This window comes from Schistocerca cancellata, chromosome 1 (genome assembly GCF_023864275.1).
Source record: "Schistocerca cancellata isolate TAMUIC-IGC-003103 chromosome 1, iqSchCanc2.1, whole genome shotgun sequence".
Lineage (NCBI taxonomy): Eukaryota > Metazoa > Arthropoda > Insecta > Orthoptera > Acrididae > Schistocerca > Schistocerca cancellata.
Genome location: NC_064626.1, coordinates 157,472,758 through 157,491,667, shown reverse-complemented (window position 1 = coordinate 157,491,667; position 18,910 = coordinate 157,472,758). Strand labels below are relative to the sequence as shown.

The 18,910-nt window shown below is 44.3% G+C and overlaps 1 protein-coding gene across 1 annotated transcript in view; it reads left to right on the top strand.

The window, feature by feature from the left end:
• LOC126167602 (uncharacterized) overlaps positions 1-18,910 on the top strand; it is a 426,870-nt gene that overhangs the window by 122,513 nt on the left and 285,447 nt on the right. The gene's annotated exons all lie outside the window — the stretch shown is intronic.

Below are 18,910 nucleotides of genomic sequence, written 5' to 3'. Positions count from 1 at the left end.
GACTGCTTGATAATTTTCAATGGTCGTTGACTATGAAAGCACCATCTGATGCACGTATTAACAAACTGTCCCCTTGCATTACAAAATGCAACATTTACGAAACTGTAAATTCAGTGGCGGCTGTTGTGTAAGAGCACAAGATCACGTGAACACCCTATCTTTTGAAACCATTCGGATTTATTGGTTACTTTCTTTGAATGCTGTTAAATGTAATGTAGGTGCAGTAATCTGAAATACACGGCGCTAAATCTACCGCGCTGTGCTACATTACTTCTCTAGACTCGGTGAAGCTGGGCATCAGCGTTGCGAGCACACCTTACTGATGTAACGTAATTGCCTTATGGACCATATACATGCAAACTTGATAAAAATGCGGATTTCATAAACAACGTGCACGATTCACGACTTGCACAGCTAGCCCTTACCACTCAACTACAAGTTTACGTCAGTGCCACTAGATGGCAGCACAATGGGTCATGTTTATCTGTGCTGTAGGCCCACATTGTACACGCATCAAAAAAACTTTTGCATCACCTCGGTTCCGATAGTTCCGGAACCTGTACAGAAAATTGAAAAAGAGATCAACATAAGAGTCACTTCCGCCATTTGTATTGCTCATGAAAACCACACATTGTATGTTGTACCACCATAGAGGGAGACCTTCAGAGGTGGTATTCCAGATTGCTGTGCACACCGGTACCTCTAATACCAAGTAGCACGTCCTCTTGTATTGATGCATGCCTATATTCGTCGTGGCATACTATTCACAAGTTCATCAAGGCACTGTTGGTCCACATTGTCCTACTTCTCAACGGCGATTCGGTGTAGATCCCTCAGAGTGGTTGGTGGGTCACGTCGTCTACAAACAGCCTTTTTCCATCCATTCCAGGCATGTTCGATAATGTTCATGTCTGGTGAACATGTTGGCCACGCTAGTCGAGCGATGTCGTTACCCTGAAAGAAGTCATTCACAAAATGTGCACGATGGAGGGGCGAATTGTCGTCTATGAAGACGAATGCCCCGCCAATATGCTGACGATATGGTTGCACTACCAGTTGGAGGATGGCATTCACGTATCGTACAGCCGTTATGGCGCCTTTCATGACCATCAGCGGCGTACGTCGGCCACCCCAAAACAGAAGGGAACGTCCATCTTGCTGCACTCGCTGGACAGTGTGTCTTAGGCGTTAGCCTGGCCGGGTTGCCTCCAAACACGTCACCCACGATTCTGTGGTTGAAGGGATATGCGACACTCATCGGTGAAGAGAACTTGAGGCCAATCCTAAGCGGTCCATTCGCCATGCTGTTGAGCCCATCTGTACCGCGCTGCATGGTGTTGTGGTTGCAAAGATGGACCGCGACATGGACGTCGGGAGTGAAGTTGCGCATCATGCAGCCTATTGCGTACAGTTTGAGTCGTAACACAACATTTCTGTGGCTGCACGACAAGCATTATTCAACATGGTGGCGTTGCTGTCAGGATTCCTCCGAGCCATAATGCAAGGTAGCGGTCATCCACTGCAGAATGTAACATTATGTGATTGTCTTATCATTTTAAATCATTCACTAATCGAGCAGTCGCTCGGCAACAGCTACAGTTAGCAAATAATGTTGCGAGAATGTAAAAGGTGAACGACCTGTGACGTAACTTGTTTATTGTCGAAGCGCCGTCAGAGATGCAGTGAGTTATTGACTTTGAAAACCGCGGCGCGAAAAACAGACAAAAGAAGAACACTTTTACACTTTTTTTTTTTTTTGAGGTACGAGATATTCTCGATGAACAGTTACTCATTCTTCTCTTGTCTCTTGTGTCGGACGCGCATGTCTTGCCGCCGTATTATTATCGTTAAAAATAATATTGTTTTTGTGAAAAGTGAATGTGTAATACTAAAAGTGCCTAGCAGTAGATTTATTGTGCGACGTGTATGTGAAAACGTCAGAGGAATTGTTTTCATTAAGAGAAGTGCCAGTCAAAACGGCATCCATGTTAAATCCTTCATTGCAGTGTAAGTTCGTCTATTACTTGCTATAAATTCAGAGTTAAATGGAAATGGTGTATGGACTATTCATTTACTATAGAATCTATGTCTCACTTCTTCATGAAATTATTTAATTTTCTATATGTTTGCGACGAAATACTTTCTCCGCGCCATATTCTACTGGTAAATGCATGATAAACTACGGTCCCTTAGGAAATTCATGTTGAGCTATCCAAAATAATTATATTTTGAATAGGCATTTACTCTCCTATGCAATGCAACTTCCGACTGATCAGACGACGATCGGGGACATTTATAACTGTATGTTTATGTATACACATTACGTAAACATATCGTTATAAGAAGTAGCCCTTGGGCGGCCTGAGCGACGCATGTCATCGACTGTTCCTGTTTCTGTATCTCCTCCACGTCCGAAAAACATCGCTTTGTTTCATTCCGAGACACCTGGACACTTCCCTTGTTGAGAGCCCTTCTTGGCACAAAGTAACAATGCGGACGCGACCGAGCCGCGGTATTGCCCGTCTAGGCGTGGTTGAAATACAGACACCACGAGCCGAGTACCTCCTTGCTGGTGGAATGACTGGAACTGATAGGCAGTCGGACACCCTCCGTCTAATAGGCGCTGCTCATGCATGGTTGTTTACATCTTTGGGCGGGTTTAGTGACATATCTGAACAGTCAAAGGGCCTGTGACTGTGATACAATAGCCACAGTCAACGTCTATCTTCAGGAGTTCTGGGAACCAGGGTGTTGCAAAACTTTTTTGATATGTGTACATACGAACATTCACGAAAAGCTGTATCACTGGTTTCTGTGATATTCAGTTAAATGTGAGGCTGAAGACGGTGTGCTTTCGTCCCTTATGGCTCTCAGTGACTCATTTGTATTCTAGTCGTTGGTAGGTACAACTACTTGAATTTAATCATTTCTGCAAACGCCAGTTTGTATTTGGTGTTTGTTGTTTACTGTGCCGGAAAAGGCATTCCCGTGCGCTGTAACTCAGAACTCTGTTGAATCTGTTTTAAGTGCTTGCAGTAAAGAAAATTACCAAAAAAGTTAGCCGCAAAGAAATTGGGGCTACTCAGACCAGGTCCGTTGTCTGAGAAAGTGATGAAATCGAATAAGCGTGACTACAAGCAAACATTTAACAAATAAGTATATAATAAGCGTAAGTTGTTGTTTGAGTGCAACATAAGAACGTTTGATTTTCAGCCGGAAGTTAATTCGTTAATGAATACATGTATTAGGGATCTTGTACATTTGTCAAACAAAATGAAAAAAGCACGAGAACTTCCACTTACACAAAACTGCGAAACGGAGAGTAGTGAAAGCTTAAACATTATTTCGTTCTTTCTGTAAAATGTACTCTATTATATACAAAGCAACAAAGTATTCTTTTTTTCGGAGAAGTCATGCATATTATTATTATTATTATTATTATTATTACTGTTATTGTTATTGGCAGTGTCTGAAGTTGTACAAATATGTTGATATGCATAGCTGTTATGTGGCAGATGTTACTAATTTTACAATTTCCTATTTATCCAAATTTAAAAATTAGTGAACACCCAGAACGTACACAGCCGTCACTGTGTAAATTCAGGGTGGAGGAGGGAGAAAGGAAAGGAAAGGGAAGGAACTATTGATGTTACCTGCATCGGGTCTTTATGCGCAATCAGCGGCGACGAGTGAAAACGTGTGCCAGTCCGGGATTCGACCCAAGGATCTCCTGCTCATTAGCCAGTTCATTAACCACTGCGCCCCCCACACACAATTCTTAACGCAAATGCGTGGACCACCTCGGTACACATCTCGGCCGACCCACTTTCCCACCCAATGCCACCTACCCGCAGTCCATGCTCCATGCTCGCTAATTTGAGATTCCAGCAGGAGTTCGAATGTAGACGCGCGGAGTGGCCGCGCGGTTTGAGGCGCCATGTCACGGATAGCGCGGACTCTCCCGCCGGAGGTTCGAGTCCTCCCTCGGGCACAGGTAGTGTGTGTGTGTTTTGTTCTTAGGATAAGTTAGCTTAAGTAGTGAGTAAGTCTAGGGACCGATGAACTCTGCAGTTTGGTCGCTTAAGAATTCACACACATTTGAACATTTTTGAACAGTTCTAACGTAATTGTGCATATTCACTGAAAGTGGTGGATTCATCGCCGACCGAGGCGAATCAATTGCATGAATGCGTGATGTGTCCTCTTTCGTACAAGTCCGAAAGAACAGACACCATGCGGAATCCGCTGCTGTCATACATATTTCGCAAATTAAGAAGGTGGAGGAGGAGAAAGGACAGGCAAAGAAAAGAACTGTTCACGTGCTTGTTGAAAGATAATGTCACGAAGATCTCGAAAACACAGCCCAAGGACACACTGTTCCCAGAGCAGCCCAGAGGGCTACAACAACGAGAAGAATGACTTCTCGGCCTCTGGCAAGATTACTCCATGGTTTAAAAAATTCATGAGTTCTTTATTAATAATAATGATACGAAATTGAATCTCTTGCTAGCTTAAATTCTTTCTAAAGCCAATGTTCACTCATCAACACCAATAAGAATCGCTTCTCGGCTTTTGGCACTTAACAGCATTATGCAACACTGAGTGGCTATTGCGAAACGCAGCCACGCCCGCCTTACTACTTTTACACTGTTTGGCAATTCCTAAAAAGCGACTGACACTTGCTAAGTAACAACTTCCCGTAATTGCGGAGCAACCGACAACGGATTATCCGACCAACGATAAAGAAAGGAAATGTAGAGGGCGGGAGGTAGGTGCAGCGCAATTTGTCTGCTACTGATGTGCGGATTAGCCGCGTTAGCAGCTAAAACACATTCTTGGGCATCATCATTTGTTGCAGGTCGTGTTTGACGTTTCGCATGTAGCTGAACACTTCCTGTTTCCAGCGCCATCTATCACAAAATGAAAAAAGTGGTCCAACTAAAACATTCATATTTCTTTAAGTACCTTACTACACGAATATGTAATTAAATATGGGGGTTCCTATTTTAAAAAAAACGCAGTCGATATCCGTTTGACCTATGGCAGCGCCATCTAGCGGGCCAACCACAACGCCATCTGCTTTCCCCCTTCAAGCTAGACGAGTTTCGTTCTTTGTAGTTTTTTCGTTTGACGCTTATTTCGTGAGGTATCTGGCCCGGTCACTATCAATGGACCACCCTGTATACAATTCTCTTATACCATTATTTAACCATTATTATTATTGTACTGAGGCACAACATTTTTATCGATTAAAATGTGTAACAACTTCAAAATATGTGAAAATGTAGCCTATTATACAGTGCAGTGAGAAACAATGTGGAAAACGTGTAAGCGTGTTGCAGCATAGGCTGTGCTGAGAAATAACTGTTAATAAAAAAATGTTCGACACGATGCGCCGTTTACGAGTTAATTAGCACTGAAGTTAGTCAATCACGTCGTTGCGCCCACAAATTCAAGGGTATCGCAAGAAACGATGTCGCCAAAAGCTTTCTTCGTTTGGTTTCCTACATCCGAACAATAGAGCGATACAAAAATTGGAGGTGGCACGGTAGTAAGTATCGAATACGAGTCAAAGGCTGAGCAGTCTCGAGCGTTATCATACATGCTAAGAGAACAGCTGGTGCTAATTGTATCTGACGGACCGCTTGAATCTGCGCGCACAACGACCTGATTGACTGACGTATCGATTTTTTTCTTAACAATAATTTCTCAGCTTAGCCTACGTGCAACACCCTTGTAAGCTTTTCAGACTGCTTCTGACCTCTCTGTATAAACAGAGAAACTGGGTCTAAAGCAAGCAATAAAATAAATAAGAATCTAAACCAGGACACTGGCATACAGTCTGGTGTTCGTCGATTGTATTCCTTTCCTGACCTGGCAGCGGTGACAACTATATTCTTCAGAAACAGAGATTTGAACCAGCTGCTACCATTAGAGCACACAACACTAGCGTGAGTTAGCGACCTCTGCTACTCCGGTGGTGCATTTGTTGCTCTTACTGCAGTCGCATTTCTCATTGACTGTAGGTGATAACTCTCCGTTTTGTCATATACAGTGGTTGCCGTCAACTGGCTGTCATCCTTTCCGACCATTTGCAAGTAAATTTACCCCAGAGACAAATGTGTAAGATGGTCTTACACGAATCGTGACACACATTTATTCCAGCAAAGTCGCCATCAAATGACGTGTAGTGCTTTCCGCCGGCTCCATGCAATGATACAGCAATACCAGTCAACGCAACGTATAGCGGTACGACTATCAGATCCATCTCATTTGCGTGACGCTTTCGGCTACGTAATATTCAACTGCTCATGCAAAATGGTTCAAATGGCTCTGAGCACTATGGGACTCAACTGCTGAGGTCATTAGTCCCCTAGAACTTAGAACGAGTTAAACCTAACTAACCTAAGGACATCACACACATCCATGCCCGAGGCAGGATTCGAACCTGCGACCGTAGCGGTCTTGCGGGTCCAGACTGCAGCGCCTTTAACCGCACGGCCACTTCGGCCGGCTGCTCATGCAATTTAACATGATTCTGTGACTATAAGGTATCAGACCCAACATCCAAAGGTACTGGGTTTAATCCTGCAACTGACCTAGGATTTTTTCTGACAATCGTCGCTTCTTTCACCTCTGTCAATGACTTACATACTGTGTATAGGAATTTAATGGTTCAAATGGTTCTGAGCACTATGGGACTTAACATCTCAGGTCATCAGTCCCCTAGACTTTAAACTACTTAAAACTAACCAACCTAAGGACGTCACACACATCCATGCCCGAGGCAGGATTTGAACCTGCGACCGTAGCAGCAGCGCGGCTCCGGACTGAAGCGCCTAGAACCGCTCGGCCACAGAGGCCGGCATAGGAGTTAATGTTAAACTGTTGAAGACAGCTTTACCTCTTACATACTTTTCCTTAATGTTTTCGCCCCTATCACAATGCATACATTTTTCCAGTCGGTATATTTCCTGACTCAGGTAGACGATTCCAATGTTGTGTAGTCGTTAGCAGTTGCTCCAACGATTAGGCTCAGAGAACATACATACATGCTCAAAACAACAAGTGAAGACCTCAAAATATTTTTCATAATAATGAAATCGCCAGAATGCCCCATTTATGACGAAAAAACCTGATGAATAATAACCTTGTCACATTTAGCTAGATGAATAGCCGGCGTTCCCCGGGTATGTATTGATTTCAATCCTCTATTAAGTCATTTCTACCTCCCCCATCTCTATCCATCTCCGCCCTCCCCTCTCTCTGTCAAACACCTCCTCCTCACTATAACTGTCAATGTCCTCCATCCCCCTCTCTCTGTGCATCACCTCTACTCCTTCTCTCCGTCCATATCCTATATACTCCTTTGTTCATCTCATTCACCCTCCTCTCTTTGGCCAGCTCCTGCTCTTCCCTTTCTGTCCATTTCTCGCTCCCCACCTCTGTGTTGATCTCCTCCTCACCGTTATCTGTGCCCATCTCCTAATCATTCTCCACCCTCTGCCTCTCCATCCGCTTCTACCCCTTTCTCTATCCACGTCATGGCTCATTAAACCAACAGTAGTATGTGTACAAAGTCTGGTTGAGATCAGTCAACCCATAGGTTTAGAGGGACCTTTTTACCCGTACCTTTGCTCGCGTACGCAGTTGTCACAAATATTTCTCATAGATTTAACATAGGTCACCCTGCAGTATCGTTTACACACAGATCAATCATGACGTCATATCTCATCAGCGGCATAAGTGGATACTGCCTGCGATATATGTTGCGAATACAGTTAGTAGTAAGGAAGTAATAAATTAAAACGTCATGCGGCAGTTGTACTGCATGAACAGCGAAAATGTAGATAAAACTGAATCAAACTCCGCTCGAACCGGCCATGAAGACTCAACGGTACCGACCGGCCGCCGTGTCATCCTCAGGCCACAGGCGTCGCTGGATGTGGATATGGAGGGGCGTGAGGTCAGCACACCGCTCCCCCGGCCGTATCTCAGTTTACGAGACCGGAGCCGCTGTTTCTCAGTCAAGAAGCTTAGGTTTGTTTCACAAGGGCTGAGGGCACCCTGCTTGCCAACAGCGCTCGGCAGACCGGATGGACACCGAAATTTCGATAGGGATCAATTTATTTCCTTGCATCACTTTGTGGGGGGGTTCTCCCCGAGAACAAGTTGCGTAAGGTTTGAAATTTGGTGCAGAGTTTTTCGCGAGACACTAAGTGCTTTCACTCTCAAACACTGGACGAATAAAACCTGGGTATTCACGCATCGTGAGCTACGCTCCATTTTCATCCCACCCCTTTGATAAGTTGGTGGTTCTTAGCTCCACAGCGATTCTTTCCAGACAGGAAGGGATATGTGTACCAAGTCTGATCGAAATCGGCCCAGTGTTTCAAGAGGATACGTGGAACATACAGGGTGTCCAGAAAAGGACTCCCTGATTTCAAAATTAAACATCTCGAAAGCAAAGATCGATAGAGGAATGCAGTAAACGGTATGTTTATTGTGAAAGCTGTAAGAAGTTTATACAGCAGTTTGAAATAATAGTTACAAAAGCTGCTAACAGATGGCGCTGTAATCGCCATACGTAATGCCTAGTATAAATAGTGATCCGAAGCCCAGAGCGATCAGTTCCACTATTGAAACGTGAAAGGAGGTTAGCGTACCGAAGGAACAGATTAAAACCATGTACTCCATTGAACAATGCGTTTTTCTGGTGCTGGAGTACCGCAGGTTAGAAGAGAGTCCTACGGCAACAAGGCGAAGTTTTCAAGCACGATTTAATGTTCCAAAAGGACCCGATGCGAAAACCATTCGTACGCTCTTCGCAAAATTTCAACGAACAGGCAGCGTAACTGATGATCTAATGGGGCATGTTGGCCGCAAGCAAACCGCAGTTACGCCTGGAAATATCGCCACAGTTTCTGGAATTATTCAGCGAAATCCAATGTCATACGTCCGTAGAATTGCATCTGAGACTGGTTTGAAGCGTTCCAGCACGCAGAAAATACTGAGAAAGAGCCTACACATGTTTCCATTCAAAATTCAGACGCACCAGGCCATACCCGTTCGAGCTGTGCAACAAAGTGTTGCCTTTGCTAATCAGATGCTCACAATGATTGATAGTGAAGGAGTTGATGTTGGCTGCATCTGGTTTACAGATGAAGCCCACTTCCACCTGAATGGATACGTGAATAAGCAGAACTGGCGATTTTGGGGTTCCGAAAAGCCATATTGGTGTGAAGCGAAACCCCTGTATTCACCTAAAGTTACTGTGTGGGCTGCAGTATGCAGCAGAGGCATTATTGGCCCTTTTTCATTCGAGAAACGTTCACTGGTGCACGTTACGTTGCAATTTTGGAACAATTTGTCGCCACACAGCAAGCGTTAGAGGATCGACCCGGTACTGAATGGTTTATGCAAGATGGAGCCCGACCACATCGGACCGAACAAGTTTTCGCTTTCTTGAGGAATACTTCGGGAATCGAGTCATTGCTTTGGAATACCCCAAATTTACTGGTGCAGGCATGGACTGGCCTCCATATTCGCCGGATTTGACTCCCTGTGACTTTTTTTTGTGGGGCCCAGTGAAAGACATGGTCTACCCGAAGCATCCCGCCACGCTGTACGAGCTTGAATCGGCGATCTTTGTGGCATGTGAATCCATCTCGGTTGAGACACTACGAAATGTGATGGCGAATTTCATTCTTCGTTTGCGCCACCTCTGTAGTGCCAATGGTGAACATTTTGAAAACATTGTGATGTGATTGTTTGCAAAGATTGTTTTCATACGATTATTTCACTTATGTATGCTGATATGAGCTGTACAGCGTACAGCGCCATCTGTTAGCAGCTTTTGTAACTATTATTTCAAACTGCTGTGCAAACTTCTTACAGCTTTCACAATAAACATACCGTTTACTGCATTCCTCTATCGATCTTTGTTTTCGAGATATTTAATTTTGAAATCAGGGAGCCCTTTCTGGACACCCTGTACCTACAGGTATATATACACACATCAATTTTATAATATTGCTGGATTTCTATCTGTATTGCTATTAGTTCGTAGCATTGAATTCTCAAAGTTGCCCTATTTACCTAAGGAAGCATACAGCGGAAAAATGAGTATCTGGACATTGAAGTATGAGTACCACAGCGAGTTGCAGAAGCGTGTAGAATATGTGCCCATTTACAATAGTACTCGGCTACATAACAGTAAGACGCACAGGAGGTATCAACCATGAAGAAAAGTCAACTGAACAAGTGTCGTGCTGGGAGGCCTGCATTGTTCGCGAGTTTCAAGCAGAAGAAAGAAAAACAATTAGTAGTTCTCGGGCGGCATTCTTGAGTTCTGAGCGTGAAGGCGATGTTTCGTGCGCGGGAGCGATTCAGGACAGCGCCCTGGTTTCTTCCGACATAATCACAGCACTTAACGGAATATACAGCAGTGCAGACAAACGATGGATGGAGTGAAAAAGTGTCGAGAAACCTGGCAATACCATTAGACGTCACACAAGATATTTGTCACCTCCGCATCACCCATAAAGCGTTGCGGTTGCTTTTGCACTTCACAACTCTGTGAGCATTATATTTGATGTGCCATTTCATTTTGTTATTGTTTCGTTCCTATGAGCAAATAATGCGTTAGTTTTCTTGTTTTACATGCAGCAAAAAGATGAAGTAAAATCGTATGGCATGATTTGCTGGAGGAGTCTAAAGTTTGGAAGTTCTTTCAATCGGACGCCACTTCGGCAACTTCCGCATCCTTAATCTACTCCCCAGTCCAACATACCTACACGCTACTCAGCAATCCTATCGGCGAAAGGAGACCTACAGTTTAACGTAGAATCTGAAGCACGTGTTGTTTCTGGCACATCTTGACATCACTGAGAGGTGAAGGCCAGTGTAAAGGCAGACCAAAAACTTCCGGTGTTTGGCCAGGACCCGATTCCCCGACCTCACCGTCTCCTTACTCGGACCTTATCATTTTTGTTAGTTTTTTTGTCTTCTTTCTATCGATCTGCTCCTTGGTGGTTTTTTTTCGTGAGCGGTTGTGCGCAGATGTGTAACATCTTTCAAATTCCATCGATGAGTGGAGCACTCAATTTCTTTCTATTTGTCAGAGAGAGGCCTCGCCGAACATGCTCATCTGCCTTGTCAGCAGAGGCATCCTAGTTACTCCAGGAGACGGAAATACTGAGGTGGAATTGCAAGACGCGTTGGGATGAATAATGGGTGCAATGTACAATAAGGAAACCGGTGTCTGTAGCACAGTGTAGCAGACAGGATTGTTTGAGAACGCAGGCTATGTATCTAGCCATACTGTACGTCCCCTATCGCATTCTTCTGTCCGTATGCTTGGCCTAAACTCAAGAATTACTGTAGCTACCCTGACACGGTTTTCACAAATAGACAGACTGATTCGCAAGTGAGGTTTGTGTATTTAATATATTGCCACTATGCCTAACAGGTAGTCTGGCCGTAGGTATTTAAGTCATCGGCACAAGGGACGAGGTAGCTAACGTTGACGAGCACGCGGAATGGATATTCAGCGTCACGAGACACAGCGCCGTCGGCACGAGCCGGTTAACGTGATTTGCGCTCTGCGCTCTCCAGAAGCAGTTGTCGGCTTTACTTGGTTAACAGACCATACAGTCTTTTCACGAAAATGAACGCACGTAGATGTTCAAAATGTGTGTGATTTCCTAAGGGACCAAATTGCTGAGGTCATCGGTCCCTGAACGCACTTACAATTCATATGCTAGCTCTATTAAAACTTACGTTTTCCTTCTTTATCAAATAATAGTCATGTTGTTCTAACTCTGATATAAATGAATATCCTGAACGCGTAATGCAAGAAAAATGAAAGATACATGTCCACTCAGTAACGACGTCAGCTTATAAAGCTAGTCGTTGGGTCACCTTAGGGAATGCTGCCCGCAGTTGGCAACGAAACGACCGGAGGAAGAATTTCTACTGTTCGATCACGGCCTCTTACTCCGGAAGTTTTGATTAATGAAGACGCCCACCGTAAAAGCCTATGCGTTATAATGAGCTTATAAAAGTTGATGAAACCGAACAAATTCACTCCTGTCAAAATAGTTCAAATGGCTCAGAGCACTATGGGACTTAACATCTGAGGTCATCAGTCCCGTAGAACTTAGAACTACTTAAACCTAACTAACCTAAGGACATCACACACATCCATGCCCGATGCAGCATTCGAACCTGCGACCGTAGCGGTCGCACGGTTCCAGACTGAAGTGCCTAGAACCGCTCGGCCACTTCGGCCGGCCACTCCTGACAGAGCGCACTTGTACTTATTATAATACCAAATATTACAGAATTTTTTTTTTTACTAATTTGCAACATGCGAAAGTGAGCCTCCCACCGACTTATCCTGGTTCCGCATAACTAACTACACTATGCTTAGATGCTGCTCCTAACGCCCTTGAATTATCTTCTAACAGCTATAATCGACGAAATTTTATTGACATTCATTTATAACAAATCCTAACAAGAACGACACTCTATCATGAATCTTTTGTCGGTCGTTATCTAAAAACGGGTTACTCTCATAATACGAGAGTTATAACGCGAAAATGACTAAATACGAAAATTCTTTTAACAGAAATATGACAAAATGGTTCAAATGACTCTGAGCACTATGGGACTTAACATCTCAGGTCATCAGTCCCCTAGAACTTAGAACCTTAAACCTAACAACCTAAGGACATCACACACATCCATGCCCGAGGCAGGATTCGAACCTGCGACCGAAGCGGTCGCGCGGTTTCAGACTGAAGCGCATAGAACCGGTCGGCCACAACGGCCGGCCCAGAAATATGACGTTTCCCGTTATTGTTTGCGACAAATCGTACCAATAACGATTACTTCTCGAGGCATTCCGTGCGCTGTTGCTTAGAAATAGCATTTATTCATAGCGTGTAATCTATAACATAAAACCGACCGAATATGGGCTCCTATTCAACACATGAAATACAGTATGACGTCTTGTTTCCTGCTTGTGACGTAGGGACTATTGTTCCTTTCTATTGGTACTAGTTTACGTGACACGTTGCCAAAACATCGCATAACTTATTTTTTGTTTCACGTGACGATATGGCTCCTCAACGGAAAGAGCTGGAAATGACGTCGAAAAACTCGTAGAGCGCCAGGTCAACGTTAACTGTCTCCTCTCGTGTGCCGACGGCTTTAGTGCTACCCGTGAGAAGCAGGAGTGAGTAGGTAGTAGAAACTAAAGGAGCAGCGGCAGGATGGAATGTTTAGCAGGGAGGAGCGGAGGAGGCTTCATCTTACATTTGCAGGAGTAGGGATTCTTTGCAACTGTGACACTGAGAAGCGTCCACAGCTCCCCGGCATTTCCATCTGGGCTAACAGATCTCCGCGCTGACTCTCCCTCGCAAAGGTGATCGCCGAACTGTTGTGAAACGGCGCGCGGCGCGAGCTGCAGTGTTTACTGATTGGCCCACATCGCAGGCCGTGGCGCCTCAGCAGCAGTAGGCCCGTCCCGGACACGTGGCAGCCCATAATGGCTACTGGCTTCCACCAGGGCCAGAGGGAAACGCTCTCGTTACGACAGAGGATAGCCACGTGGAGCTGCACAACGACTGCGGGTGATATGTGGAAAATTTCTATCTGGCACAGGGATGCCGTAGACATCAATCGCATTTGTTTTTGTTATGTCAGCACACGTTGCAAAATTACTTAAGTCTGTTGTCAAACTGAGCTGTTGAGTAGTTATACAGGGTTATTACAAATGATTGAAGCGATTTCACAGCTCTACGATAACTTGAGATATTTTCACAATGCTTTGCACACACATACAAAAACTCAAAAAGTTTTTTTAGGCATTCACAAATGTTTGATATGTGCCTCTTTAGTGATTCGGCAGACATCAAGCCGATAATCAAGTTCCTCCCACACTCGGCGCAGCATGTCCCCATCAATGAGTTCGAAAGCATCGTTGATGCGAGCTCGCAGTTCTGGCACGTTTCTTGGTAGAGGAGGTTTAACTACTGAATCTTTCACATAACCCCACAGAAAGAAATCGCATGGGCTTAAGTCGGGAGAGCGTGGAGGCCATGACATGAATTGCTGATCATGATCTCCACCACGACCGATCCATCGGTTTTCCAATCTCCTGTTTAAGAAATACCGAACATCATGATGGAAGTGCGGTGGAGCACCATCCTGTTGAAAGATGAAATCGGCGCTGTCGGTCTCCAGTTGTGGCATGAGCCAATTTTCCAGCATGTCCAGATACACGTGTCCTGTAACGTTTTTTTCGCAGAAGAAAAAGGGGCCGTAAGCTTTAAACCGTGAGATTGCACAAAACACGTTAACTTTTGGTGAATTGCAAATTTGCTGCACGAATGCGTGAGGATCCTCTACTGCCCAGATTCGCACATTGTGTCTGTTCACTTCACCATTAAGAAAAAATGTTGCTTCATCACTGAAAACAAGTTTCGCACTGAACGCATCCTCTTCCATGAGCTGTTGCAACCGCGCCGAAAATTCAAAGCGTTTGACTTTGTCATCGGGTGTCAGGGCTTGTAGCAATTGTAAACGGTAAGGCTTCTGCTTTAGCCTTTTCCGTAAGGTTTTCCAAACCGTCGGCTGTGGTACGTTTAGCTCCCTGCTTGCTTTATTCGTCGACTTCCGCGGGCTACGCGTGAAACTTGCCCGCACGCGTTCAACCGTTTCTTCGCTCACTGCAGGCCGACCCGTTGATTTCCCCTCACAGAGGCATCCAGAAGCTTTAAACTGCGCATACCATCGCCGAATGGAGTTAGCAGTTGGTGGATCTTTGTTGAACTTCGTCCTGAAGTGTCGTTGCACTGTTATGACTGACTGATGTGAGTGCATTTCAAGCACGACATACGCTTTCTCGGCTCCTGTCGCCATTTTGTCTCACTGCGCTCTCGAACGCTCTGGCGGCAGAAACCCGAAGTGCGGCTTCAGCCGAACAAAATTTTATGAGTTTTTCTACGTATCTGTAGTGTGTCGTGACCATATGTCAATGAATGGAGCTACAGTGAATTTATGAAATCGCTTCAATCATTTGTAATAGCCCTGTAGTTCTTAGTAATCACATACAACCGTTCACTTGACGAAAGGTCTCTTCCTAAAGACTGGAAAGTAGCACAGGTCACACCAATATTCAAGAAAGGAAATAAGAGTAACCCAGTGAATTACAGACCCATATCACTGACCTCAATTTGCAGTAGGATTTTGGAGCATATACTGTACTCGACCATTGTGATCCACTTTGTAGTAAATGACTTATTGATACGTAACGAACACGGATTCAGAAAATATCGTTCTTGTACAAACAGCTAGCTATTTATTCCCTTAAAAAAATGAGTGCTGTAGACAAGGGATCTCAGATCGATTCCATATTCCTAGATTACCAGAAGGCTTTTGATACCGTTCCTCACAAGTGATTATTAATCAAATTGCCTACATATGGAGTATCGTCTCAGTTGTGTGATTGGATTCGTGATTTCCTCTCAGAGAGGTCACAGTTCGTAGTAATAGACGGTAAATCATCCAGTAGAACAGAAGTGATATCTGACGTTCTGGAAGGTAGTGTCATAGGCTCTCTGCCGATCCTGATTTACATAAATGATCTAGGTGATAATCTGAGCAGCCCCCTTAGATTTTTTGCGGAAAAAATGGTTCAAATGCCTCTGAGAACTATGGGACGTAACATCTGAGGTCATCAGTCTCATAGTACTTAGAACTACTTAAACCTAACTAACCTAAGGACATCACACACATCCATAACCGAGGCAGGATTCGAACCTGCGTCCGCAGCGGTCGCGCGGTTCCAGACTGAAGCACCTAGAACCGCTCGGCTACACCGGTAGGCATTTTTGCAGATGACGCTGTAATTTACCGTCTAGTAAAATCATCAGACGATCAATTCCAATTACAAAATGATCTAGAGAGAATTTCTATATGGTGTGAAAAGTGGCAATTGGCACTAAACAAACAAAAGTGCGAGGTCATCCATATAGGCACTATAAGAAATCCGATAAATTTTGGCTATACGATAAATCGCACAAATCTTAGGGCTGTCAATTCGACTAAATACCCAGGAATTACAATTACGAGCAACTTAAATCGGAAAGACCACATAGACAATATTGTGGGGAAGGCGAAACAAAGACTGCGCTTTGTTGGCAGAACACTTAGAAGGTGCGACAAACCCACTAAAGAGACAGCCTACATTACAATTGTCCGTCCTCTGCTGGAATATTGCTGCGCGGCATGGGATCCTTACCAGGTAGGATTGACGGAGGACATCGAAAAAGTGCAAAGAAGGGCAGCTCGTTTCGTGTTATCGCGCAATAGGGGTGAGAGTGTCACTGATAGGATACGCGAGTTGGGGTGGCAGTCACTGAAACAAAGACGGTTTTCTTTGCGGCGAGATCTATTTATGAAATTTCAATCACCAGCTTTCTCTTCCGAATGCGAAATTATTTTGTTGAGACCCACCTACGTAGGGAGAAATGATCATCGTAATAAAATAAGAGAAGTGAGAGCTCGAACTGAAAGAATTAGGTGTTCCTTTTTCCCACTCGCTATTCGAGAGTGGAATGGTAGACAAGTAGTATGAAAATGGTTCGATGAACCCTCTGCCAGGCACTTAAGTGTGAATTGCACAGTAAGCATGTAGTTGTAGATGCATACACAGGCCAGTGACATTAATGCGACCAGCGCCCATGTTCGTCGTCAACGTGTAATAGCCACTCACAGACGGCAGATGGCAGCACTAGCAGTGGAGTGTATACAAAGGGTGTCGGGGGCACGCGAAAAACAGTACATTAGTTGAAACTTCCTGGCAGATTAAAACTGTGTGCCCGACCGAGACTCGAACTCGGGACCTTTGCCATTCGCGGGCAAGTGCTCTACCATCTGAGCTACCGAAGCACGACTCACGCCCGGTATACTCACAGCTTTACTTCTGCCAGTATCTCGTCTCCTACCTTCCAAACTTTACACAAGCTCTCCTGAGTGCATTAGTTGTCGTAATGCGGAAACGGAGTGATTTACCCGACGTCCAAATGGGCATGATCATTGGCTTTCGGGCCAGGGGTGAAACATTTCCGAAACGCATAAGTCTGTAAACTTTTCGCGTGCTACTAGGTTAAAGTACACCTCATCATCATCATCATCATCATCATTTAAGACTGATTATGCCTTTCAGGGTTCAGTCTGGAGCATAGCCCCCTTTATACAGTTCCTCCATGATCCCCTATTCAGTGCTAACATTTTTTTTTATGTTAAACGTATTACTTCAAAATCATTCTTAACCGAATCCAGGTACCTTCTCCTCAGTCTGCCCCGACTCCTCCTACCCTCTACTGCTGAATCCGTGAGTCTCTTGGGTAACCTTGCTTCTCCCATGCGTGTAACATGACCCCACCATCTAAGCCTGTTCGCCCTGACTGCTACATCTATAGAGTTCATTCCCAGTTTTTCTTTGATTTACTCATTGTGGACACCCTCCTGCCATTGTTCCCATCTACTAGTACCTGCAATCATCCTAGCTACTTTCATATCCGTAACTTCAACCTTGTTGATAAGGTAACCTGAATCCACCCAGCTTTCGCTCCCATACAACAAAGTTGGTCGAAAGATTGAACGGTGCACTGATAACTTAGTCTTGGTACTGACTTCCTTCTTGCAGAAGAGAGTAGATCCTAGCTGAGCGCTCACTGCATTAGCTTTGCTACACCTCGCTTCCAGTTCTTTCACTATGTTGCCATCCTGTGAGAATATGCATCCTAAGTACTTGAAACCGTCCACCTGTTCTAACTTTGTTCCTCCTATTTGGCACTCAATCCGTTTATATTTCTTTCCCACTGACATTACTTTCGTTTTGGAGATGCTAATCTTCACACCATAGTCCTTACATATCTGATCTAGCTCTGAAATATTACTTTGCAAACTTTCAATCGAATCTGCCATCACAACTAAGTCATCCGCATATGCAAGACTGCTTATTTTGTGTTCACATATCTTAATCTCACCCAGCCAGTCTATTGTTTTCAACATATGATCCATAAATAATATGAACAACAGTGGAGACAGGTTGCAGCCTTGTCTTACCCCTGAAACTACTCTGAACCATGAACTCAATTTACCGTCAACTCTAACTGCTGCCTGACTATCCATGTAAAGACCTTTAATTGCTTGCAAAAGTTTGCCTCCTATTCCATAATCTTGTAGAACAGACAATAACTTTCTCCTAGATCTATAAAGCATAGATACAATTCCCTGTTCCACTCATAACACTTCTCCATTATTTGCCGTAAGCTAAAGATCTGGTCCTGACAACCTCTAAGAGGCCTAAACCCACACTGATTTTCATCCAATTGGTCCTCAACTAATACTCGCACTTTCCTTTCAACAATACCTGAGAAGATTTTACCCACAACGCTGATTAAAGGGATACCTCTGTAGTTGTTACAATCTTTTCTGTTTCCATGTTTAAAGATTGGTGTGATTACTGCTTTTGTCCAGTCTGATGGAACCTGTCCCAACTCCCAGGCCATTTCAATTATCCTGTGTAGCCATTTAAGACCTGACATTCCACTGTATTTTATGAGTTCCGACTTAATTTCACCCACCCCAGCCGCTTTATTGCACTGCAATCTATTGACCATTTTTTCCACTTCGTCAAATGTGATCCTATTCCCATCATCATTCCTATCCCATTCTACCTCGAAATCTGAAACATTACTGATCGCATTTTCACCTACATTGAGCAACTCTTCAAAATATTCCCTCCATCTGCCCAAGGCATCCACAGGATTCACCAGCAGTTTTCCTGACCTGTCCAAAATACTTGTCATTTCCTTCTTACCTCCCTTTCGAA